The sequence below is a fragment of the Megascapheus bottae genome, chromosome 22, assembly GCF_031878675.1.
Source record: "Megascapheus bottae isolate mThoBot1 chromosome 22, mThoBot2.hap1, whole genome shotgun sequence".
Taxonomy (NCBI): Eukaryota; Metazoa; Chordata; class Mammalia; order Rodentia; family Geomyidae; genus Megascapheus; species Megascapheus bottae.
In genome coordinates this window covers 29569223-29595744 of record NC_143530.1, presented here as the reverse complement: position 1 = coordinate 29595744, position 26522 = coordinate 29569223, and the positions used below count along the sequence as shown (strand labels likewise).

General features: G+C 44.5%; 1 long non-coding RNA gene across 4 annotated transcripts; it reads left to right on the top strand.

Moving 5' to 3' along the window:
* Positions 1-1595: 1595 nt before the first annotated feature.
* Positions 1596-26522, top strand: LOC150048447 (uncharacterized). 4 transcript variants are annotated; one of them, XR_016539259.1, is made up of 4 exons: positions 1596-1625; positions 1761-1863; positions 11917-12102; positions 26427-26522. It is a non-coding gene; the product is annotated as an uncharacterized LOC150048447 (long non-coding RNA). The 4 variants fall into 4 exon arrangements; XR_016539260.1 differs by lacking the exon at positions 1596-1625 and adding an exon at positions 14832-14972 and having other exon boundaries at positions 1639-1863; XR_016539261.1 differs by lacking the exon at positions 1596-1625 and adding an exon at positions 14775-14972 and having other exon boundaries at positions 1639-1863.

The window sequence follows — 26522 nt, the reverse complement described above, 5'->3', positions numbered from 1 at the left end:
TTTTTTTCTTCTTCTAAATACTATTTAGTTAGTGTTGATGCCAGTACTAGGGCTTAAACTCAGGATCTCTTGCTCTTGCTTGTTTTTTTTCTTTCTTTTTCTGCAGGTTGGTGTTGAAGCATCACCTTCATTTCTGACTTACACCTTCAGTTCTGGCTTTTTGTTATTGTTGGGGATCAGGGGGTTAACTGGATATAATATTCTAAAGATTTCCTACTCAGCATGGCTTCAAACTGCAGTCCTCAGAGCTCAGCCTCCAGAATAGCTAGGATGATAGGCAGAAAACACTGGTGCATGGTTATTTGTTTTAGTTTACTTTTTAGAGAAGTTTTACATCCACAGCAAAATTGAAAGTGGAAAGAATGGAAAGTTCTCACATAACCCTCCACCCTCAAAGCTACCCCAAAATGGGTAGCTTTCCCATCGGCACCCCAGTCACACTGGTCTATCTGTCTTGGCTGCTAAACCGGCCTGGTCCATCAGGATCACACAAAGGCCAGTGTTGACAGCACAGCTCAGTCGTGCTGATGAACATTCAGTGGGTTTGGAAAAATATGTCATGATTTGTAGCCACCATTCAAGCCGTCACACAGAGTATTTCCAATCCCCTACAGAGCTTCTGTGATCCCCTGTAATCCTGTCTCCCTGTCTCAATAGTTTGACATTTCTAGAATATCATGGTGTTGTAATTTAATCTCTCCACACTCGACATGACATTTTTCTTCCTTCCCTCCCTCCTTTTCTTCTTCTCCTCCTCCATCTCTTCCTCCTCTACCTCCACTTTTACCTCCTTCTCCTGTGCCATTAGTAATCTCAGGGTCTTTCTCTCTTGTTTTGATTTTTCACTGGTGGCTGGCGCTCTACCACTTGAGCCATGCCTCCATTTCTGACTATTTGCTGGCTAGAATTAAGAGGCTCTTGGGTTTGTCTTCCCTGACTAGCTCCAAACCAAGATCCTCAGATCTCATCCTCTTGAGCAGCAAGCAGCATGGACTATCGGCATGAAACACCTGACCTGTCTCTCTCTTCTGACCTATTGTTATTACCTAGCATCACAATTAAAGATGTTAAGGTGGATGATTGTCATAAGTTATCGCCTGTGGGTTTTTATTTTTAATATTTATTTACTTGCTTACTTCCAGAATGGTGCAGCAATTCCTAATGCCTAGACACTCTCTAGCTCACTTCTGTCTGAAACAGCCCACCCAGATCAGTCCACGCTACCGGGCCCTACTGCACCCCTATCTTTCCAGAAATCATTGTCAAAGCCCCAGTACTGAGCACCGGAAAATGTCCATCTCAACCTCAACCACGCAATAGAATCAGACAAGGAATTATTATTATTTTTTTTTAGCAAGAAAAGAATCCATGTCTGGAGATGCTGATTCTACTCATCTTGGATAGGTTCTAAGCTCTGCTATTTTTCCCCAAGTGATGCTGTTATGGAAGCTGTATTGTTACCTGTCTGGCATCCTTACCCTATGCCACTGGAGGTACTGCTTTGGTAGTCTGATGTGGATACCGTGTCCAGGCACAGCCTTCAGTGAGGTCACAATGCATCCGTGAGGTAGGCAGCCTCAAGGGTGGTTCTGTGATTTCCCCATCCTTGGCATTTGGGGCCTCAGGTGAGTTCCTCCCTTTAAGCCTGGGTGACACCCCCTAGGCACTTACTTGTACCAGTAACATATGGCAGAAGCAACAGGATGCCACTTCTATGATTTTGTTATAGAAAGTCGGTACCTTCTGTCTTGTCCACCCAGCTTGGATATCTCTGGTCCCTCTCCTTTTGCTCTGAAGAAATGAGCTGAGTGCTGTGAGGAGCCCTGAAGTAGCCACAAGGTCCCAAAGCCTGCTAACACCCTGGTGAGTAAGCTTGAACATGAAACCCTCTTCCATGGAGCTTTGTGGTGAACACAGCCTCAGCTGACTCATGCTCAGCCTTTGTATGTTACCCAGCTTCTGACCTATAAAAGCCATGAGATGATAAATGTTTCTCTCTTTCCTTCCTTCCTTCCTTCCTTCCTTCCTTCCTTCCTTCCTTCCTTCCTCCCTCCCTCCCTCCCTCCCTCCCTCCCTCCCTCCCTTCCTTCCTTCCTTCCTTCCTTCCTTCCTTCCTTCCTTCCTTCCTTCCTTCCTTCCTTCCTTCCTTCCTTCCATTGAATATTAGAGTCTTGAAAACTTTTCATCTTGGGCTGGTTTTACACCATGATCTTCAGAGCTCACTCTCCTGGGTCACTGAGATTATAGATATGAACCATAGCTCCTGGTTTGTTTCTTGTCTTAAGCTATTCAGCTCTGTGATCATTTGTTATAGAGCAAAGTTAATTAATATACTTCTCAAGGGAAGAGCTGGCTCCTTTAAACAGAAGTGCATTATTAGGTGGGACAGGCTTTAATATTGTTTTTTCTTTTCTTTTTCTTTCTTTTCTTTTTTGCTGGTCCTTAGACTCAGGGCCTGAGCACTGTCCTTGAGCTTTCTCAAAGTGAGTGCTCTACACTTGTGCCACAGCACCACTTCTGGCCTTTTCTGTGTATTTGGTACCAAGGAATCGAATCTAGGGTTCTGTGCAAGCACTAGGCAAGCACTCTACCACTAGGCCGCACTCCCAGCCCTTTAACGTTATTTTTGAGAAGTGGACATATAAGATTGTGTTCTTGGAGACAGGGTGATGATCCTGTTGAGCAGGTAAAGCCCAGATGGTTTAAGTGGAAAGCAGGTGTTCAATACGCAGTACCTTGCTGACCAGATGAGTGCTTCTCAAGTGTGGGCCAGTGCACAAACACATGGGGGAATCTTTTGAGGATGATGAGTTTGTTTCACTATGTTTTAGTAGGGTGTGTGTGGGGGGCGGGTAGGTGTGTGTAATTCTACAAACTCTAGGTGTGTGTTTCTGCTGGTCCCGGGACCCAAAATTAGGGAAAATGGAGCTACATGGCTTGGATTTATGTTTCTGTCTATGGCACTTGCTTTTAAATAGTGCTTCTCAGTTCCAAGACAGTGGTACATCTGGAAGGCAGGGAAATGCCCTTCGCCCTTTGGGAGTTTAGAGGGGGAGCAGCGCCCTCTTGTGACCATGTGATGCAAGAGCTAATGAGCCCTTAGAACGCAAGATCTCTGTGGAATCCCATGATAGAAGTGTTTAAATCAAACATACTCAAAGACTGGCAGCCTTTCAAGGTTTTCATTGTTAAGGGATCAAAGTCTAGCTCCAAATCTCCACCAAGCTGTCCTTTTTTCAGTACAAGCTTTTTTTGTTTGTTTGTTTTGTGTTTGGTCAGTCGTGGGGCTTGAACTCAGGGCTTGGGCATTGTCCATAAGTTCTCCAGCTCAAGGCTAGAACTCTACCACTTGAGCCATAATGCTACTTCCAGTTTTCTGGCAGTCTAATTGGAGATAAAAAAGTCTCACAGACTTTCTTGCCTGGGCTGGCTTTGAACATCGATCCTCAGATGTCAGTCTCAGTAGTAGCAGTTTTCAAGTGTCTGTAACTTGTATTTCTAAATATAAAAAAAATACAAGAAATAATTTGTATTTCTAAAAGAAGATTCCCTAGCAGCTTTTTTTCCCCTCTCAAACTTTCACCCAAATTGTCTTTTCCCTGGGAACTTGGATTCTGAGAAACAACAGCAAAATACCCTTGAAAGTCTTTGTTTAAAAATCACCTGTTTCGGGGTCAGGAGTTTGCCCTAGTACTAGAGTACTTGCCTAGCATGCATGGAGCTGTGGGTTCGATTCCTCAGTACCACATACACAGAAAAAGCCGGAAGTGGTGCTGTGGCTCAAAATGGTAGAGTACTACCCTTGAGAAAGCTTAAGGTCAGTGCCAAGCCCTGAGTTCAAACCCCAGGACTAGTTAAAAAAATCACCTATTTCTTGTGGATGAATGGAATGTGTTTACTATAATAGGTATATAATGAATGGAATGTATTTACTATAATAGGAATATAATCTCCTCCCCAGATATATGTACAACACTTCTGCCCTTGGAGGGTGTCTCTGGTCTAAGGGATGTGTTCCTGGCACCAGGCCTCTCCTGACCTGGGCAGTGTCCTCTGCCTCTAGCTCTGCATGTCTGACTAGGAGCGTCTCTGTCTCCCAGACCTCTCAACTTTCTCACCTCCCCATCTTGAGCACTTCTTCCTGTCTTCGCTTGCCAGGCATTTTCTCTGGCCTCCAATTGGCTCTTGGCCAAGGGTGGGTCCAAGGTCAAGCACATAGAAGAAAGTAACAGTTATCAGCCATATCTCAGGCCTCCAACGAACTCTTACCACCCTGGAGAGACTCCACCCCTCAATCTTACCTTCTAGTTGAGAGATCCATCTCTCTGGGTTCAATTCTGCCTTCCTGAATATAATATGACACCTAGATAAACTCCACACCTGGACACACCAGGCCCCCTCTATAAATCCTGCCCGTTGGCATATCATACCTCTAGAGAAGTCCCGCCTCTGGATATGCCTGGCACCCAGATAAGCCCCTTTACTTGAGCTGCTCATCCCTGGTTTAATTTACTCTCCTAGCTAGACCTCATACACACAGATAATAAACTCCCATCACAAGTTTTTCTCCCTTGACTTGCAGACAATGCACTTGAAGAATGTTGTTTCTCTTCAATGTCACATTTCCCAGCCTCTCATGGGCTCTCCTTATAGCTTAAAAGGGCTTTCACTCATGATGTTTTCAAACTTCTCGGTGACAAGATATTCTGAAAAATAGACTTCTGGTCCATTCTGGTTCTAGCAGAGCAGTCTCAGGAGTGGGAATCTGCACTTGTACACAGGCTTCTGACCATTTCTCTCCCAGACTAGCTTGGGGAACACAGCTGTAGCTTCCCCAGGACGCCTTATCCAAACCTCTGGGGCCATTAGAGACTTCACCAGCTCTGTCTCCCATCATCACCCAGCCAAACACTGTTGTCTCCTTTCTCACTTGGAAGATTAAGGCCATCTGCTGTGAGCTAGAAGATTTCCACAGTTTCCATTTTCCCCACTTGGCTCCTTTAGTTAGAAAGTAAACATCTTCACATTGCTGGCTCTCTCTGGATTTATACCTCTCCCTCCCCATCTCTTCTGGCATGAGGATTTTTTTTTCTGATCTTCAATCTCTGCATATTTTTCCTCATCGATGTGTTGCCCCACCTCACTTTTATCTTCTTTCGAACACGCAAACATCTCACAATAACTTGACTTCTCCCTTAAGCAGCTGGCTTGCCTTTTCTGCTTCACTTCCCTTCTCTGGTACTCTCTCCCTGTCTCATCTTCCTTCTTTCTCCTAGTCTCACTTGGTGCCCTGCATAATTCTCAGTGAGGTCAGGGCCTGCTGCAGCAACACAAGGTAGAGATCATGGCTAGAAAGCTGAGGAGGACCTGCCTCATAGACTAAGCAGCGACATTATTGTTGTCACCCAAGGCTCTATTTTGGTGCCTCCTTCCAAATGCACAGGGTCTACCTTTGTGTACACATCCAGCTTTCCTTTACGATAACACAATGCCCAAGATCAACAGTTTTAAAGAGGAAAGGTTTGTTTGGGCTCATGGATTCAATCTGTGCTCACGTGGTCCGGTGGTCCTTGGCTTATGGTGATGAATGCCTCATGGTGGGACCACATGGTGGTGCAAGTTACCCATCTCAGAATGACAAGAAAGCAAGCAAACAACAGAGGAATGAACTGGGATACCAATATCCTCTTCAAGGACACACATTCAAGAACTCTCTCTCTCTCCCCCCCCCCTCACTCCTCTTAAAGTTTTGGGTACCATATGGTAGGGCCATCAGCAAGGGACCAAGCCTTCAGCACCCGAGCATTAGAAAGATCACTTATCTAAATATTAACAGGGTGAATGACTAGAGAGCTCAAAGAAAATGAGAAAAATGACTGCTATGTGTGTGTTGGGGGGGGAATCTTGGTTTTGGATTATGGAAGGCAGAAGGTTGCTGAGGCCTATGAGTATAATTCTTTGCACAGAAGATGGCGTTTATTCCCGAAAAAGGGGGGAAAAGGAAACAAACAAACTAGGGGCTAAAGGATATCTGAGAAAAGTTCCACCTCCAGACCGGACCTAGTGCTGAATAGCATGAAACCAGCCAGGCAGATAGGCTAGGATGGAAATAAAAGTGGGCTGGTGGTTTTGCTCAGCAGCATGGTAGATCAGTCTACCCACATTTTGCTGGATGGAGCTGGCATGATGTGGTGGCACATGAGCTGGAACCCCTGTGTCAGTGAAGACCCCTGGCTTATTCTGAGCCGGAATAAAATAAAAGCTGTGAAGACCAAGTTTGTTCTTCCCCTTCACATCCTCTTCTGAAAGACAGTGGTTGTTCACTGGCTGAGAGAATTCTTTGATAAAGACCCTATTATTGAACCCAGATTCTGAAACTGGTGTAGACACAAAGAAAGGACATTGCCTGGCTGTTCAGAGCAATCTGTTGAACAGATAGCTCTAGGCATCTCTTTCATCTTTTGATAGACATCTTATGGTATCTTTGCTCAATGAAGAAATGATCCAAAGACGTTTAGAGGCTGGGAGGATAGTTCAGTGGTAGAGCCCTTGCCTAGCATGCTCAAGGCCCTGGATTTGATCACTAGCACCACTAAAACAAGAGAATGAAATAAAAGAAGTTTAATAAAAGAAAAGGGAAGTTGAGTTTGAAAGTTGGCTGAGAAGGCTCACCAAAGGAGGTTCTCAAAGATGTTGTATTAATTGTTGTCACTTCTATGGCTCCATCTTGGTCAGCTCAGAGCCAAGCTAGGTCTCCCACGGTTGGCCTATTTTGTGTCCCTATAACAGAACTTCTTGTCTAGAGCTAGATGCTTCACTACAAGTTTAGATCAGATGGATTTTTTGTACATGATTCGTTAGTGTGTTTATAGTATTTAGAGCTATTCTTGCTCAGTTCTGTGTGATAAACGTCAATGAGTGATGAATCCAGGAACTATTTTATTTAATTTTTGTGCCTCTTTTTCTAACACACATGCATACACACACACACACACACACACACACAAACACACACACACACACAAACACACACACACACACACACACACACACACACACGCTCACGCATGCGCACACACACACATCTGACTTTAAGGTGTGGTGGTACATTTCTATTTGGGAAGCTTGAGGTAGAGAATACATTTTGAGGCCTTGTCTCAAAGAATAAATTAGTATGTATGGCAAAACCCATGCCTGTAAGAGGCATACCGACTTGTTGGTTGATGGATTGATTTGGAGTGCTGAGTAGACAGATGCACTGTGTATTTGTGAGTGTCCTTTCAGTGTGAGGCTTCTCCCTAGTGCTGGGGTCACCTCTCCACTCACATCTAGAAACATCTCTTCCTCTTCTTTACCATCAGCAATTCTGGATCATTGTGTATCTGTTGTACAACGTAGCTCTCCCTCTGAGTCGAGAACCTTCTGGACTTGTATTGAGACAGTACTGGTCTTGCCTCTGCAGCTTACTGATATTATAAACCATAAACTTAATGTTGTCAGTGCCTCTCAGTGCTGGTGATGTCATTGCTCAATGCTGGTGGCATCCCTACATAGGTGGCTACCTCATTCAGAGCTTGTCTAGGCCTAGAGGCTTTGGTGTCACTGTGCTTTACTGACAATGGTCATTATGGAGGTGGAGAAGAGGCTAATCACCTTCTTGTCCATCTTAAAGGGTCATAGTCCTCACCCTTAAAACAAAAGATAAGTTCATAAGAAAATATATAATATTAGCTAGGCGCCAGTGTCTCTTCTCTGTAATCCTACTCAGGGGGCTGGGGGTCTGAGGGTTGCCAGCTGAGGTAGAAAAGTCCTTGAAAGACTTCTATCTCCAATTGATTACAGAAACAATCAGAAGCAGTCCTGGTGGCTCAAGTAGTAGGGTGCTAGCTTTGAACAAAAGGCGCTCTAGAATGATGCCCAGGCCCAGAGTTCAAGCCCCAGGACTCGTGAAAAAAAAGTCTCATAATACTTATCCTTTCACATGACATAGTGGCTTCATATTGAAGATTCAAAGGCTCAGAGTAAATGACTCATTTTCATGGGTCTAATAAGTGATGGATAACATATGGAAATAGGACTTGATAAAAAGGATGTGGTTTCCTAACAATACTTGGGATTCTTCATGGCGTCTGGTTATGGGACAGGATCCTTTCTGAGAGTGGCAATCTTAAGACCTCTAGTCAAACAAGGTACATCACAAAATGTCTCCAGTGCCCAGCTTTGACACAGAAATGGGAGGCTAGTAAGATCATATTGTTAAGAGTTTAAAAAAAAATGAAACCTTTTCTTTTTGTTAGTACTGGAGTTTGGAACTCAGGCCTTTATACTTGCTAAACAGGTGCTCTACTACTGAGTCTTGTCTTCAGTCCTGTTTTACCCTGGTTATTTTTGAGACAGGATCTTGTTTCCTGGCCAGGTGTGTGTCTGGCTTGTGGTCTGTCTATTTTTAGCTTCCTGTCATGGTTGGCATGACATTATGGCCAGCTTTTTTCTGTCAACTTGCAATCTTGTGGGCTTTTCTGCCCTAGGCTGGCCTAGAAAGACAGTCCTACCATGAAGCTAAGATGACACTATTGCACCCGGCTCTGAGTCGAGACAGGGTCTCGTGAACTTTTCTGTCTGGGCTAGTCTCACACAACTAGATCTCTGATTCTTGGTCTCCCAGGTAGTTAGGTTGCAGTTTGGAACTACTAGCACCCAGCTGAAAAATGTAAAGCTTTATATCTGGCTTTGGAGGATAAGGACCCTGGTTTCCATATCCCATCTTGGGGAAGAATTTCTGGATTTTGTTTTGATTTTTTTTTTCTATCAGTAGTGGAGCTTGAACTCTGGGCCTGAGCCCTGTCCCTGAGCTCTTCAGCTCAAGGCTAGAGCTCTACCACTTTGAGCCACTGCACCACTTCCAGTTTTCTGGTGGTTATTTGGAGGGTCTCATGGACTTTCATGCCTGGGTTGGCTTTGGACTGAAATCTTTACATTTCAACCTCCTGAATAGCTACGATTGCAGGCATGCACACCTGGCCTTGATTTTTTTCTTTGAGACAAGCCCTTGCTATGTAGCCCAGGTTGGCCTTGAACTCTCAGACCTCTTGTCTCAGCTTCCTGAGTGTTGGCATTAGAATTCTAGTTTTTTGTCTTGCCTCTAGAGGAGAATGAATAAGGAATGATAGGAGGATGGGAAAAGGTTGTAGAGAAACTTAGTGTCTGGGTTAAGGCTTCTGAGGCCTTGAGTTAATTTCTGCAACTCAATACCACAAGTACAAGTGTTAGTAAAGCATGTGGAAAGACATGAGCCATGGCGCATCCTCTGGTTATAAAATGGATTGTTAAAAGAATCAAGATGATGATGACAAGTTGAATTGTAATTTCCAAAAGATCATCTATCTGTCGAAGTCTTTCCTTCTCTTCCCTTTCCACTGCGCCGTCCTGTATCTGAGAATTGAAATTATTTGGCAATAGTTTTTGTAGATTGTGTAGATAAGGTGGTTTGGGTAGAACCTTTTCGAATATGACTGGAGCCCTTAGAAAATGCAATTTGAACCGGGTACCAGTGGCTCATGCCTGTTATCCTAGCTACTGAGATCTGAGGACCATGGTGTTTTGAAGCCAGCCCAGGCAGGAAAGCCTGTGATACTCTTATCTCCAATTAACCACTAGAAAACTGGAAGTGGCACTGTGGCTCAAAGTGGTAGAGCACTAGCCTTGAGCAAAAGAGCTCAGGGACAGTGCTCAGGCCTGGAGTTCAGGCTCAATGACTGCCCTGGCCTCCCATGATATAATTTGGCCTGACATTGTGCAGAAGCCAAGCATTTGCACATTCAATGCATGAGAATTTACCTAATGAGAACAGCACATATCTGCCGCCTCTCCTATCCAGGCCCAGGGCTCAAATGCAGCAAGTGCCTGTTTACCCAGGGGCTCTGATTCAGCCCTTCAAACCTCTGCACAGTTTAGCAAGTGGTTTCTGAAATGAAATGCCATTTTCAAGTAGAACTTGAAAATGCTCCTGCTCCTGTGTTTCGAGAAAAGTCTCTGCTGTGGAGTCACAAGGCATTTCAGGGCTTACTGACAAGCAGGCAGCTATGTTTAATGAGTGAATTCCATAACTTCCAGGTATTTTGTTAGGGCACCATTATCCAAACAGTGCATTGAAGAACTTGGGCTCATTGGAAGAACACTCATTTCCTGGGGTTCTCTGCCAGGTTTTGATTTAGGGAAGTAAAGGGTGGAGGTTTCGGTAGCTATGGCAAGAAGGAGAGGGAGTTGAATAGATGTGTAGAACCGGTGGGTGGGGTGGGTAGGAAGAGTCTGTTGCTCGATGGGGTGAGGGACAAGGCATGTACTTTTGAGGGTTCCCACAGGGTCATAAGTCAGTGTCAACTGGGCAGAATTAAGAACATTGTGTTCTACTATTCCCCTTCAAACCCTTCTGGTTTTAGGAGTGAAGGGAAAGAGGAAACATTGTTCTATCTGTTCCTTTCTCTTTTTCTTTCCCCACTAACCAGACATTCTTAGGAAGCTTTGGGTAGAAGGGAACTAGGTTCTCTTCAAAGTGGCATGTACACGCATACCACAGACAGGTCATATGTATACACATTTCCATGAGGGCGCACACATGCACACACAGACCCCAGACGCGCCCCCCCCCCCGCCCCAACACTTCTGATCTAAACTATGGCATCAGTCTTGCAATTTCTCACAAGGCCAAGGCCTCAATGTGGTTGGTGCTGAGAGAGCTTACCCTTGCCTTAGATTGTCCCTTGCTTCCTCCTGACATGGAGTGTTGCAACTAGTCAGGTTGAACCATGGATCTCAACAGGAGCGAGGTGGCATGGGGTTTGGTGGAGCAAGCAAAGGAAAAGGGGTCCTTCTGCCACCACAGATGGAAATAACACTGCAGAACTCAAACCAAGAGAGTGGTGAGAAAGAATTACCCACTATATTTAAGAAGGGCTTGCGTCATGGTGGAAACCCAAGCTCCTAGGACATGGCTTGCTAAGGGTGTGCTGTAAGTTTACCCACAATGGCGCCTTGGCATTTAGTATTCCCTCTGTGTTCCATCCATTTATCCACATGTACAAAACGGCTGCCTTCCCCTAATCCTCAGTCTTCACCACTCACTTCTAGAGAAGATAAACCCATGACTCCATAACTGGAAAGTCATGATGAAGCAAGTCGTGCGGAGTCTGGGATTGGGCTTTGGGCTTCCTGCCTGCTGTGGCTGGGCCCCACCTTTCCTGGAATCAAGTCTAGAGAAGAAGATTTGCTGGGTTCCTGGAAGGCAGAGATTTGCATGTGCGTGCTTAGGGCATTGCATGTGGGCAGAACACTACTGCAGATGTGCCTAAGACAGGGTGGGGAGAGCAAGCTGGGCCTGGGATGGGCCGTGTGTTCCCTTAACTGGACTTGTCCCCACAGGATGTAGAAGAGCCTTCAGCTCCATCCACGAACGCTATAGGGCAGGGCGGAGCTGGTTGCTCTGTTCATGTGAGTCATGTTGCATAGACTGTACTGAGGAAGATCGCTGTTTGTTGTTGAATATAAAGTAATGGTAGAATAATGATGATGATCCTGATGATGACTGAATTGCTTCCAATGTTAAATTGCTGTTTTTGTATATATTCATGAAAAAATACAAGTCTCAAGACAATCTGTACCCACCTACAAATCCCAGGGAAATCAGAAAAATTCTTTCCCTCTCTCCCTTCTTCCTGTCCCTTCCTTCCTTCCTTCCTTCCTTCCTTCCTTCCTTCCTTCCTTCCTTCCTTCCTTCCTTCCTTCCTTCCTTCCTTCCTCCCTTCCTCCTCCTCTCCTTTTCTTTCTTTCCCTCTCTCTTTTTTTCCCCTTCCTTACCTCTCTTTCCTTCTCTCCTCCCCCCTTTTTTTTTTGTCAGAGCAGTTCTGCTTTACTTTTCAGCCTTTAGGGTGATGCCTGGAGCTGCATACCAAGTGAGGGGAGTCGGGGAGACACAGAGATCGCAATGTACTTGGCATTCGTTCACGGCATTTACATGCGCTGCTTTACTTCTACTCTGACAAGCCTGGGGGACGTGCTGGAATCATCCTTTTTACAGACGAGCAGCTTGGAGCTTAAAGAGATGAGGTAACATGAGCATCACTGAGCAAGTTAAATGAGAAAACCACTTTCTAGATCCACCTCTACCGTCCCCACCCTCAAGGCCTGTGCTGTTTCCACAGTGAACTCCATCCTCCCACCCCCTCTCCAGCTTGTGAACCTGGCAGTTTCTTTCCAGCTGTGTCTCATGCTGGAGAGGTCACCAGGATATACAATCTTGTGCTTGCTTGCTCTTTCTTTCTTTCTTTCTTTCTTTCTTTCTTTCTTTCTTTCTTTCTTTCTTTCTTTCTTTTTTTCTTTCTTTCTTTCTTTTCTTTCTTTCTTTCCTGGGTACTGTCCTTGGAAACTTTTTGTTCAAGGCTAGCACTCTGCCACTTGAGCCACAGTGCCACTTCTGGCTTGTTCTGTGTATATGGTTCCAGGGAATTGAACCCAGGGTTTCATGCATAGTAGGTGAGCATGCTACACTAGGCCATACTCCTGGCCATTTTTTTTTTTTTGCCAGTCCTGCGGCTTGAACTCAGAGCCTGAGCACTGTCCTTTGGCTTTCTCGAGGTGAGAGCTCTACTGTTTGGCTTTTTCTTTTCTTTTTTGTCAGTTGTGGGGCTTGAATTCTGGGCCTGGGTACTCTCCCTGAGATCTTCAGCTCAAGGATACCGCCTTATACCTTGAGTCCACTGCCTGGACTCCTGTTCCTGAGCTTCTTTTGCACAAGGCTCAAACTCTACCACTTGAGCCACAGAGCCACTTTCAGCTTTTTCTGATAGTCTATTGGAGATGAATCTCATGGATCTTCCTGCCTGGACTGGCTTTGTACCACCATCCTCAGTTCTCAGCCTCCTGAGAAGCTAGGATTAGAGGCATGAGCTATCGTGCCTGGCAATTCTGGCTTTTTCTATGTATGTGGTACTGAAGAATTGAACCAAGGATTTTGTGTATGCTAGGCAAGCACTCTATGCTCCCCTCGGGGCTTGCCTTTTTCTCAATCTATTTTTTTTTATTACAGATGTCAGTGTTTCTTTCTTTCCTAAGAATTATTTTAGGGTAACTTAAAAAAATCTAGCTAGGAGTCTGTGGCTCATACCTGTAGTCCTAGCTGCGTAGGAAGCTGAGATCTGAGGATTGTAGTCTGGGTAGGAAAGTCTCCATATTTTTAACCACCAGAAAATCTGAAGTGAAGCTGTGTCTCGAAGTGGTAAAGCGTCAGCCTTGAACAAAAGAGCTCAGAGACAGCTCCCAGGCCCTGAGTTCAAGCCCCATGACCAAAAATAAAAATGTATCTGGCTAGAAGGACAGAATGGAAGAACAGTGGTAGAAGACAATGAATGCATATTAAACTTGGGGGAGGCATGTATCACAGATTCTAAGAGACATAATTGTACCTCTCACCACTCTGAAACCCCCATGCTTTGCATTTGCTGTGCACCAGGCAGCTGTGTCACACCACTGTTCTGGTCTCTCTGGGAGCTTCTGAGGGATGGAAGAAAATCCTGAGGTCATCTGCCAAGGACCATTTTGGAGGTGGGCTTACTACAGAGCCCAGGCTGGTCTTGAACTTTGGACCTTCTTGCCTCTGCCTTCCAGAAGGCTGGGATTATACTAACCATGTAGAGCCTTCTCAAAGGTTCTTGATGGCTTCTAGGACAGCAATCTGAGCAAGACAATATCAAAGACCTTGTCTTCAAGAGTGACAGGACAAGACTTATCCTAGCTACTCAGGAGGCTCAGATCTGAGGATTGAGGTTCAAAGCTAGCCTGGGCAGGGAAATCTATGAGACTCATCTCCAATTACCTACTAAAAAAGCCAGAAATAGGTAGTAGAGCCCCAGCCTTGAAAAAAATTTAAGGGATAGTGCCTAGGCCTACGTTCAAACCTCAATACTGTCACAAAAACAAACAACAAACCCCAAACCCAAATGGAAAAATAAGCTCTGGCCATATTCACTGACTTCTGCTTAGGAAACAGAACTTACTGCAGCTCTCTTGATTGGGCCCACAGTTTTAATCATGAATGTAGTTAACCATATTGTACATGTTTATCATCGGTGCTATAGGCGCATTTCTATACTTCCTTCACTTTTAGAAAGACATGGTGACAAAATCTATGTAGCAAACAGAGATGTATGCTTGGAGAAAGTTATAGTCTCAAGAACCCCAATGCAGATGTTTGGGTGTAATTCCCACCTGAACGAGGCTCACCACATAGAATGAAGTCCCCCTGTAGGCATCTTGTACTCATAACCCTCTCTCCTGCTTCTGGTGGGCCCCACTCCCAACATACAGAGCATGATTGTTTCCTCATTAGGTTCTTTTTTCCTTCCTTGGTTCATTCCTCAATGGGAAAAGAGGGCTAAATCTTTCTGGTCAGGTGACTCTTCTACTTGAACAAGCTTTAAATGGTGACTCTTTACAATTTATGTAAAATCTAATAGACTAACCTGACTTCCCAAATCCTTTCACATGGGCCTGAGTTTCTGCATGTCTCTTCTCCCTCTGTTTTCTGGGACCTGAACAACTCTGCAATGACTGTGAGTGTGACCCAGTTCCTCAAATGTGCCTTTCTAGGCTCATTGCAGGATTCGTGTGGGCACCACAGCTTTTTTGGGAGTCCCAGACACATATCCTTCCTACCTTACACACTGCACTCAGAGCTCCAGTTGCTGCGAACTTACTCGAGGAATCTCATTTGTGCCTGGCAGTTGACCTTTTTAGATGTTGGAAGCTTCCATAGAGATGACTGCATCTTTTCATCCCAGGCTCTTGAGGAAGGACCACGATGTCATTTGCAAGAGGCCTAGGTGACTGATGATGAGCTTCCGATGTGGCCCTGGAAAATGGTGCACTTCCCAGAAGATTGTGAAGTGAGAAGGTCATTTCCACCAGACTCCTCACAATGGGTAAATGATACACCCAGATCTCCAGCTGAGGGCCCAGGGCTGGGGGAGACTTATTTTCTGTGCTTGGTGTGAAATTGGTATTTCTCAGTAGCAGTTTCTCACTGTGTGGCTCTGAGTTCCTGCCTTCCTTCTGCTGTGGTGCAGGCCCATGTTACAGCTTAGCTCAGTCTCAGGATTTTAGAACCAACATTCTCAATTAAAGGGTCTTGGGGCCACAACACCAGAACACCAAGCCCTGGGTTCAATTCCTCAGTACTGCATACACAGAAAAAGCTGCAAGTGGTACTGTGGCTCAAATGGTAGAGTGATAGATAGCCTTGAGAAATCTCAAGGTCAGTGCCCAGACCCTAAGATCAAGCCCCAGGACTGGCAAACAACAACCACCACAAAGTGTGACTTTCTCTGGCCACAAGGGAAACAGAGGCCCGCTCAGGGGAGCCGTGGCATGGACACTCAGAGTCCAGGCCCTCCCGGAATGTGGGGGGACTGAGTCCCAGGGGCCAAGCATGCTCAGACAATGAGAATTATTTCCAGGACATATTAACTGAAGAAGGTAGTAACAGCAGACCTGGCTGGTGTGCATGAGATGGAGGAGGGAATCATTCTGTGTGTATGTGTGTGTGTGTGTGTGTGTGTGTGTGTGTCCTTTGGTATATGTCCCTCAGTGTGTAGGTTGGTAGGTAGTGTATGTATGTGTATATGTAGTCTGGTGTGTGGTGAGCGTATATACGGCATGTATATGTACATATGTGCATGCTATGTATGTGGTGTGTGTATAGAGTATAACATGGATGTGTGGTATGTGTATGTGTGTATATGGTGTGTATACATGTATAAATGGTGGTGGTGATGTATATGTGTGTGTGTGAGTGTGTGTGTGTAGACCAGTTGGGTGTGGAAGCCTTGGGGTTCTCTCAGCATGGCTGGCATCTGTGTGCCGTATTCTGATCACTTCTCAGGGTGAGACCCTGCCTGTGATCCTTATTATTTATGGGCTTAGGTTAAGATTAATTACTTATTAACGCATAAACCTCATTTAGTTGTCCCGATAACCTTGAGGTAGGAACTAGTTTCTTGATTAACACCCATGGAAGAGGTTCTAGAGCTTCTGAGTTGAGAAGTCAGTCTCCTGGGATGCTACATTCATAGAACTAGGCCGCCATCATTCTGTCCTGTGGTATGAGGACTCAAGGCTGGCCTAGGGTTTGCTGTGGAATCCCTGCTTGTCCTATGTAGCAAAACACTGCCTCAAAGAAGAAAAAGTGAAAATCAGGGCAATAGAAACTACTTCCCTTTGCAGCAGAAGGGGGGTATTGTATTCTAGATGTCCTTAGGATGGTTGAGAAAATGTGGCCTGGTGCTTAAATTAAGGGCAGGAAACCTGCTTAACGTGGCCCTCCCTGCCTTCTTCCATGTGCATGTGGAGACAGAACGCTCCCTGCTTTCAGCCCTATCCTGTTGATGGTTCCTGTTGTCCCTGAGTGAGGTGACACCTCATTGTGGCTTCCCAAATCTCCAGGTGTTACCTATGGGATGAGCTTACTCTCATCCATCAACAAATTAAAAGGTAGGAAAAGTGCTTAAAACAGACAGAGCAAGTGTATTTGAAAGCGAAAGGAAAGCTATGAAAGCAGGGAGAGACACTCTGAGGAGAGGGGCCCCACAGATGAGTCCAAGAGAGTCCTTTCTTCTGAGGGAGGGTTTTATTGTGTGGGGCTCCCCTCACATCTCCTCTGGGGCTTTGCCCCAGTTGCTTGCTGGCTTGGGCACATGCCACCCTGGTTCTTTTCATTGGTTGGGCAGGCATCCGGGGCATTATGGGAAGAATCATTTGAGCAAAAGCCTGAGGCACTATGGGAGCATGAAGCTCCATGGCGGACCCCATGCAGTCTGCCACCTATTAGATTCACCACTCTTTGTTGCTTTTTACATAACAGTTCCACTTTCTTTCCCTCAGAAACTTTCATTGTCCAAGCAGCCTCACAATTGTTCAAAAGCTGACAATTGTACCATTCCCACTGATGTCTCCAAGGAAGGCCACTATGAGACCTGTGCCTCTGGGCTGTTGGGTGCTGGAGTGACTCAGGACTTGGAAGACTGAAGTTCTCACCTCCCACCACACGTGGCTCAGCTTCTTGTTGTCAGTTGCAGAACTTCCTGCAGGCTCAGCCTTCTTCAGTGGCATTGTATCTGGCTGGGTGCCCCTTTTACACACCTCTCCTCCAATCCAAGGGTGGATTTCTGGGTAAGGCTGATGTCAATATGAACATTTTCTCCTGCTGAATAGAATGGACAGCTGCATTTTGCTGTTGGGAAAGCATTTGTTGAAGGTTTTCTAGAAATTGCTGGGAGAGTTTGACAGTTTTGTAAAAAACAAACATCCTTTATCTGCAGGATGAGGTTACTTTGTTTGGACTGTGTGTTTTTGAAAGAAGTAAATCATTTTCATAAGCATCAGATTATATCCAGGAAGTATCCTTAGGACAATGTGAAGTTGAGAGAAAGAGAAAGGGGGGGGGGGGGGGGCAGGGTATTTATATTTTTGCAATTAGTCAATACTGCTATCTGCTGGCTGTCTTAGTGAACTACATAGGCTTTCTGGTGAACTCCCTTTCTGTGAGTTCTCTGTGGAGTAAAAGCAAAGTGACAGGAGCATTTATTGGTGTATTTCATTAAACTGTGGTGACAAAGCAGACACAGAATAAAAAAAAGCCACAGAAGAACCTTAAAGTACTTAGACAAAGAATTCATGAGGACAATTTATTGTATTTTCTGGGTTGGTTGGTTTCGGTCAAAGTGAGTGGAGGCAAGAAGATCTCAAATTAAACACCAGTCTGGCATACATAGTGAAACCCTGTCTCAACAACAGCAACAACAACAACAAAATAGAAAAGTGGACATTGAGAAATAAAAATTATGGGGTTCAGCTGGTTGCTGGTGCCTCATATCTGTAATCTTACCTATTCAGGAAGTCGAGATCTGAGGACTGAGTTTCAAAGCTAGCCTGGACAAAAAATGTCCAGGAGATTCTCATCACCAAATTAACCTTTAAAAATCCAGAAGTAGAGCCAGGGCTCAGTTGGTAGAGGGCCATCCTTGAGCAAAAAAGCCAAATGAGAATGTGAGGACTTGAGTTTAAGCCCTAGTACCAGCACAAAAACACACCCTGTTTCCAAAATAATTATGGGGTCCAAAGCCTATTGCTAAATCAGGCACAGAATTTAATCGCTTATGTCATATTGGTTTCCTACATTGGCTCTTACCATCTCTACATATAAATTTTGGGCTAGATGATAAATTCTGGGACCATACATACAATGTACATACCTGGATAGAAAAATTGCTTACATTTCATTCCAGTGAGGGGTTGTACTTGATCCTTAACATTGAAAGTGCTGATGGATATCCAGAGAAGGAGGACATCAGAACTGTAAGAGGGACACTGCTAAAGGCTCCCTTCTTCCTTCTCTTACTCCAGATTCCAGGGGGTTACATGGTTATCCTCTGGGAGGATGATTCTACCAAGGACTGAGCATAAAAGGATTTATTAGGAGAAGACATCTGCCAGAACGGCTGGGAGGGCTGAGAGGAAGGCTAGAAGGCTGCCAGACCACAAGGGAGTAGGTCTGACCCAAGGAGGAGAGGAGAGGCAGTTAGGTTGAAGGCATTGTAGAACACAGAATAGATCTAAAGAAAGTGTGGACTCTTGTGATGGGAAAACATCACAGAAGTTTCCCAGGGTCCCTGTCTCCTGAGGAGCCTGTGCTTGAGCCATCCCCCCCCCCCCACCGGACCCTCAGTGAAGGGTTCTTTGAATGCAATGTGACACACCAGGAGGGATACCACTCTCATGAGGTCACCTTGCTTGACTCTCTCATGGCCACCAGGTCCATCAGAGAAGCTCTCTGCTGACTCATCCCCCTGAGGAGTTTGGTGGCTTGATGGAACCTCATCATGGAGGCAGTAGTGGGTTTCATTCTGCCATTGCTGGTTTTAATTAAGAGATGTAGCGTCACTGTGCTGCCCTAGCACAGTGCAGCTGCTATTCATCATCCTTCTGCTGGTCAGTGAGGGTGGCCTGGTGGTCCCTTCCCTTAGATGTTGCCAGAGTAATGCCAAACTTAACACAGACTCACCATCAGTAGACAGCACAGGAGCCTCAAACAGCTGGGCTCAAGTGATCTCCCTGTCTCAGGGAGCTGGGACTACAGGCTTCCTTCCTACCCCTGCCCTGATGTAGGGATGGATTTATATCCCATGTAGTTAGAAATTGAGAGGCACAATCTCATGGCCCCTTCAGACCCGGAGCAAATATTATACTACACTTGCACTTTTCCTTCCTCTCTCTCTCTCTCTCTCTCTCTCTCTCTCTCTCTCTCTCTCTCTCTCTCTCTCTCTCTCTCTCTCTCTCTCTCTCTCTCTCTCTTCCCTATCCCCTTTTCCTCTGCCTCTTCTCCTCTACCTATCTCTGGATCTTGTTTCTATAAGATAGGCTGTCATATAGGCCATTTGTGAAGCTGGAGCTGCCTGGATCTGGGGCAGCTCTTATGGACTGTGAAACAGAAGCCATGAGTAGAGTAGCCTAGGAATTACCAGGGGCTGTGAAGTAAATGTCTACCTCATGGAAGGCACTTTGTTATTGTTGTTGTTACAGCAGAAGCTACTCCTAACTGAAAATAAGTAAAAAAAATAAATGAAAAACAATCATTTTATTTTTGAAGTATGAAGGTTAAAGGAATGAGCGTTTCTCAGAGGCTAAATTATGTCAAAAAGAAAATCTCCAAGTGCCAGCTCATCAAAGCAGGTATGTTTGCCCTACCTGGTGGTGGCATGTCCTTTCCCCTGCTAGAAGCGCCATCCTCGTAGCTGGCAAGGACAAAGGAAGCCTTTGAAAATAAAGCAGGAGAACGCAGTAAGCACCCTTCTTCTCCCCGGAGTGCTGAGTTAAAAACTCCAGACCTCGGGACTGAGGGTTGGAGCCAGGGAGTCCAAGGAGGAAACTACTTTCATTTTAATTGTCATCAAGTTCCTTGAAAATTTGCTTTAAAGTGATCTCTTTTGACATTTTCAAAGCTAGAGAACATAATAAAATTGTCCTTTATTGGGCTTATTTGTTCAACCCAGTCCTGTTCTTTGGTATTTTCTAGAAGGATATGGATATATATTTTTTTTTTCTCTGTCAGTCAGAGGCCATGAACTCAAGGCCTGAGCTTCACTCAAGGTTAGTGCTCTTAACTCTTTGAGATATAGTGCCACTTTTGGTTTTCTGGTGGTTAATTGGAGATAAGAGTCTACAGATTTTAGCCTCCTAAGTAGCTAGAGTGTGAGCAACCAGAGTCGGATGAGGGTATGGTTATTCTTTATGTGAGCAGTGAAGATTACAGGTGTGAGCCACCTGTATCTGGAGAGGACAAGGTTATTTTTTTTTCCTTTTCCTTTTTCTTTTGGCTGGTCCCGGGGCTTGAACTCAGGGCCTGGGCACTGTCCTTGAGCTTTTATTTTAAAGCTACCGCTCTACTGCTTGAGCCACAGTACTACTTCTGGCTTTTTCTGTGTATGTGGTACTGAGGAATCGAACCCAGGGCTTTGTGCACACTAGGCATGTACTCTTCCACTAGACCACACTCCCAACCCCTAGGATTATTTTTTATGGCAACTTTCAAACATGAATTCATCTTTCAACACTGTGGCTGGGAGATATTGGGTAGTAAACCAAAGCAAAAGCAAATCATAACAACAAAACATTTTGGGCTATGTTGTTCATGGCATTTTGTCAGTATTTGGACTTTCAGTGTTTCAATGCAAAGACAGCAAATTATCTTAAGTTTACTATTCATTGCTTTAGGGGCAGTGTTAAGTGCCTGAGGCTGCTGTTTGGGTCTTAGTTTGTGAGACTGTCCTCTTGCTGTAAATGAGATTAATAACAGTCCTTAGCCAGTAGAGTTGTTAGAAGCATCCAGTCTGATAAAGCTTGAGATTTCAGAGGCTTGGTAGAATATGAATTTGTTGTAAATACACAGCAAACACAAGCTCTTGTTTTCATTGCCATTTACCTTAGCATCTAATCTCCAGGCAGATGGTGGGTATACAGTGGCTCAGTGGCCTGTGACCACTGAACACTTGAGATGAAGCTAGGCCCAGCTGAGATGTGCTATAAAATAAAATACACAGGCTGTATATTAGAGTCTTAGTATAGAAATCACAATGGGCCAAGATCTCACAAATTGCTTTAAAAAGAGATAACATGGTATAATAATAACATTTCACATAATTGGGCTAATTGTGTGTGTTGGTACTGGGGATTGAACTCAAGATTTGAGGCTCTACTACTCGAGCCATACTTCTACTTCTGGCTTTTCATTGGTTAATTGGAGATAAGAATCTCACAGACATTTCTGCCCAGGCTGATTTCAGTCTCTTGAGTAGGTGGAATTATAGGCACAAGCCACCAGCACATAGCTCTAGAAGTTTTCTATTGTTGTTGTTTATAAATCTGTAGGAGGGGTGGGGACTGGGCAAGGATGTGGTAAGGTGAAGAGATTAAATGCTATGACCGTTTGTTGTTTTAACAGAGCAGGCCTAGTGCCAGGCACGTATGCAAGATGATAGACAGAAAGTAGGAGAGAGGCTAAGCACTCTCAACAGTTTTGCCTCCAGAATAACTTTTGGCTGGGAGATTTCCTTATTAAATCGGGGGGTTGGTTGGTGGAGTTGGGGTTCTGGGGAATGGTACGGTTAAGATGATATCAGGCACATCAACTAATAGGCAGAGACTGATATCTGCTTGAGGCAGAATATTCTTTAACTCTTTTTCTTCCATATGTGTAGAGGCAGGAGAAGATTCTGAAACCTGGACTGAGCTGCTAGGTAAGCAGGTACAGGTTGTGACTGCACAAGCATCCCTCGCCAAGGAGAAAGGACAGAGTGAAATCCAGGGGGTGCGGATGTGCTTGTCTTTGCCCACAGGTGAAATCTGCTTGCCAAATTGGATGCCACTGACTCCTGTTCCACCCAGAAAGGGCACTTTTCTCTAACCCACAGAAGTGCCACCTGTGAGATGGTACCATACAGTTTGGGGGTCTGGCTGCATGACAAGGCTTTGTGTCATGAACCAGAGGCCATTGTCCATATTGGAAGGCACAGGGGTCCTTGCTATACAGTTGAAGCCTTGCCCTGGACCAGAAATTATGTGTATTCTCATCTCATTAGCTAGTTACCAGCTCCCAGTATACTGTGTGGCTTCTGGCTCACACACCTTCAGTCAAGACCATATGTAATTTGTGTGGAGCCTATAAAGTCAGGGACATGATAATATTCTGAGTAACTGGCCAACAGATGTCTGTGCTGTTAGAACAATGGCCCTCATACACTAGTTTCTTGCCTAAAGGACACATATTTTATAACCTCCCTGAGTCTGCAGTTCTTCCTTCCCCAGAGACCCCACCCATTGGTTTGGGTGTGAGGCAAATGGATGTCAAAGGGCCAGGTACCTTTGCTTTGCACCAAGGACACAGAACAAGTGCTGAGGCTCATGGGAGGAGGGAGGAAGAGACCCTTGGGGAGTGGGGGAGTGCATCCTAGCCAGCTGAGAGCAGGAAAGCCAGCACTACAGGGAAGAGCCAGCCAGGCCCAAGCTGACTCCCAAATGGCAGTTGTGGAATAACAGGGGAGGGGGGCAGGCTCTGGTGGAACTTGGGATTCTCATCCTGGTATGGATCTGGGAGAGAGAGGGAGGGAAGGATAAAGGAAGGAAAGGAGGGAGGGAAGGAAAATATCACTTCCAGCAGCCCGGAGTCTCTCTAGGCTCTCCTCACTTCTACCTGGTTATATCTAGGGCTTTGTGCCAGCTCAAGACATTCTCACCAGGGTGGTGGACATACCGGCAGCCCCAGCACTTTGGAGACTGCGGCGGGAAGATCATGAGTTGGGGACCATCCTGGGATATAGAGAGAGATGCTGTTTCCAGAGCAAGCAAATAAACCAACAAACCTCCAAGATCTTGAAGCAACTTGAGGGCCCAGCCTTGAGCCTACTATGCTTCCTGTTGTGGATACCTCTAACTCTAATTTTCCACATATTGCTCAAGTGCAGCCAAGCCCTGTACTGGGACACCAAGCACTATACAGGGACACCTCTCTCTGCCCAGCCATTGGGCCTAATGATCATTGTCTTGCCTTGCCATGATCTCTTTTCCATTCTTTCTTGGGATTGCCTAAAAAATAAGCTGACTCTAAGCAGGGATATAATATTTATTATATAATGAATATTATAGTATTTAAAATATGATAAATATCATAATGTTATAACAAATACTAAGATATATAACATGTAAAATAAAATATAATGTATCATGTAACAAAATATACAATGTATAATATATACTATGTTCTATATATTATATTATACTATTCATCACAATGAAATAATGAATTTATTCTATTATAATAAATGCAATATATTATCATATATTAAATATTATAACATACATAATATAATATCATCTATTGTATATAACATAATAACAATTATATATCATATTATGTATAATATAAAACATGTGGCATATGACAACATAATATAATAAAGAATGTATTATAGGTAATACTATATACTACCTATTATATAATTCATTATATTATATAATGCTTATTATTGTTATAGAGTTATAAAATTATAATGAATAATATTTTAAAAATTATTCTAGAGCTCAACAGTAGCAGGTGCTGAATCAAGGTTTATAGAAGGAAGAAATGGAGGATAGGAAAGGAGGGAAGAATTCCCCTCTGCTTGTCCCTTTCTTTAGGGTGGAGTTGACTGTGAGTCAGAGGAAAATGGGATGCATGGGTGCACCCTAAGAAGGGTAGGATGGCTAAAGTAGGTGGATTGCAGCTCAGATCTACCCTAAAATTTACCAGTGCAAAAAGTGCCATAGGTGTGACTCAGTGGTATACTTAGGTTACATTTACAGGCCAATCTACAGCATACATTAAAGGAAAGCTGGATGAGAGGGGATTTGCAAGTGGTTACAAATGAATTAAGTGAAGTATAGTAGACTCTATGGAGAGGTCAAATAGTAGGATCTTTTAAAATGACTAGGCCAAAGCCCAACAAAATCAGCCCCAGGAAACAAGTTCATGTATGTGGGGGTTGAGGAGAGAGGTACTACAAAATTAAGAAAAGGGGGGACGGGGTGGGCCAAAGGGTGGCGAGGATGTTGAAAGGGGGATGACACTAAGACACACTGTATTCATAAACTGCTTTGTTATATTGGCATTTTCCTTGTACAACTACTTAAAGATAATATTTGTTGGGGCCAAACTGAACTACTAAAGCAACCCACTGCTACAGGCATTGGTAAACTGGAGAGCTTTGTCAGCTCTGGTAGGACCTAGCTTGTAAGATGAAGTGAGGGAGGGAGACAGAGGCACTTGGGTTGCTGATGGGGAAACATGAAGCCAGCTCACATCTGAGCCCTAACTGGTGATGTTGAGTTCTCCCTAACGATCCGGGCTAAAATAAGAATGCAAACCTTTTCCATCTCTTACTAGCTATTTTGGGTGTTTTGATTTTCCTCCTGAAAGAAGATGTAATTATTACATTTTCCACTGTTACATTTAGTTTCTTCTTGTCTTTATTTACAGGAAACAAGTTTAATTTAAACTCACATACAACACACACACACACACACACACACACACACACACACACACACACACACTTTCTTCCCAAGGCCCCTTTGGCCTGTTTATAATGTTTCTGTTTCTGGGAGAAAATATTTCCTCTAAATATTGTGAAGAGCCCATTGTCCCAGCATGTAGCTCAGGTACATGCTTCCATTCTAGAAAACAAAACTAGGTGTATCACAATGAGAAGAAATCAAAACACCAGGAACCATTACAGGCTTTAAAAGGGAATGAGGGGGCTGGGAGTTTCGCCTAGTGATAGAGTGCTTGCCTAGCATGCACGAAGACCCGGCCCAGATTCAATTCCTTGGTACCACATACATAGATAAAAGCCAGAAGTGGCGCTATGGCTCAAGTGGTAGAGCTCTAGCTTTGAGAAAGCCCAAGGACAGCACCCAGGCCCTGAGTTCGAGGCCCAGGACTGGCAAAAAAAAGTGGGGGGAATGAGAGTTCATGAGTGCTGTCGTTTAGATCTGGTATGATCCAGGAATTGAAGGTTTGGTCCGTAGCTGATATAAAATTGAGAGGTGATAATACCTTTAACAGATAGGCCGAGCTGGAGGAAGTGAGAGTCTTAAAGAGAATATTGGAATTCTGGCCTCTAACTTTTTGTTGCTTTTTAGCCACCATGAAGTGAGTAGCTTTTCTCTGGTAAGGACTTCTGTTATGATATTCTGCCTTGCCACGGGCCTAAAACCAACAGAGTCAAGTGACCAAGGATTGTAACCTCTGAAACTTCGAGTCAAAACTAAACCTTTCTTATAAGCCATCTTATAAGATTATCATTTCAGGTATTTTGTCACAGTGATTTAAAACTGGCTAATGATGGCGAGTGCTGGCCTTCTACAATTTTCTGGAACAATGATATGGAGGAAATGATATTAGGAAATGAGGCTTGAGCTGCACACGTTCCTGGGGCGGTGCTACTGAGTGGTGGTAGAGCTTTAAGAGATGGGCCTCGTGGGAGGAGGTTAAGCCCCTGCAGTGTGCCCTTGAAGGGATCATCGGACCCAGTTCCTTCCTGTGTTTATTTCACTTGCAGCAGCTATGTGTAAGCAACCTCCTTCACCAAGCCCTCTTCCACGATGGAGTGTGCCTTTATTAACTTGATTTTTGCTGGCATTTTTTCACAGTGTGTACATTTCATTTTAGTCTCACAGGATCCATCGCTCCCAGGTAGATATTATTATAGTTTGCATTTCCAGATGAGGAAACGGAACCTTAGAAAAGACAAGAGATGGGCTGAGAACATGGTTTAGTGGTAGAGTGCTTGCTTAGCTTGCATAAAGCCTTGGGTTCAACTCCTCAGTGCCATATATAGAGAAAAGGCTCTAAGCAGTGGGGTGTGACTCAAGTGCTAGAGTGCCAGCCTTGAGCAAAAGAAGCTCAGGGACAGTGCCCAAGCCCTGAGTCCAAACCCCAGGACTGGCAAAAAAGAAAAAAAAAAAGGAAAGACATAAGCAAAAAAGACAAGCTCCTTGTACATTGAGCAGCCTACAGAGATTCATATGTCAAAGGTGGGCCTGATTCTAGACATGTTCAGAACTTCTAATGTCTTTTTTTTTTCTTTCCCCTTTCCCCTTTTTCTACTTCCTGTTTCCAGGACAGGGCCAGTGTGACTGGTCAGAAGTGGTCATGTGGCTGGTGTTCTTCCAATCAGCATGAATGGCAGGGCTTCAGAAAAAAAGATGGCTTCTCAGGACACAGCCATCACAAAGGCCAACCTGTTCCCATATAGTTAAATCACACTGTTCTGTGTTCTCTTATATAGCCCAAATCTCCCAAGTGAGGCAGTGACCTGTCCCAGAAGGCTCTCCATCACCCTGGCCAGACCTTTGTCTAACAAAGATTTCCTGGAACACTGGAA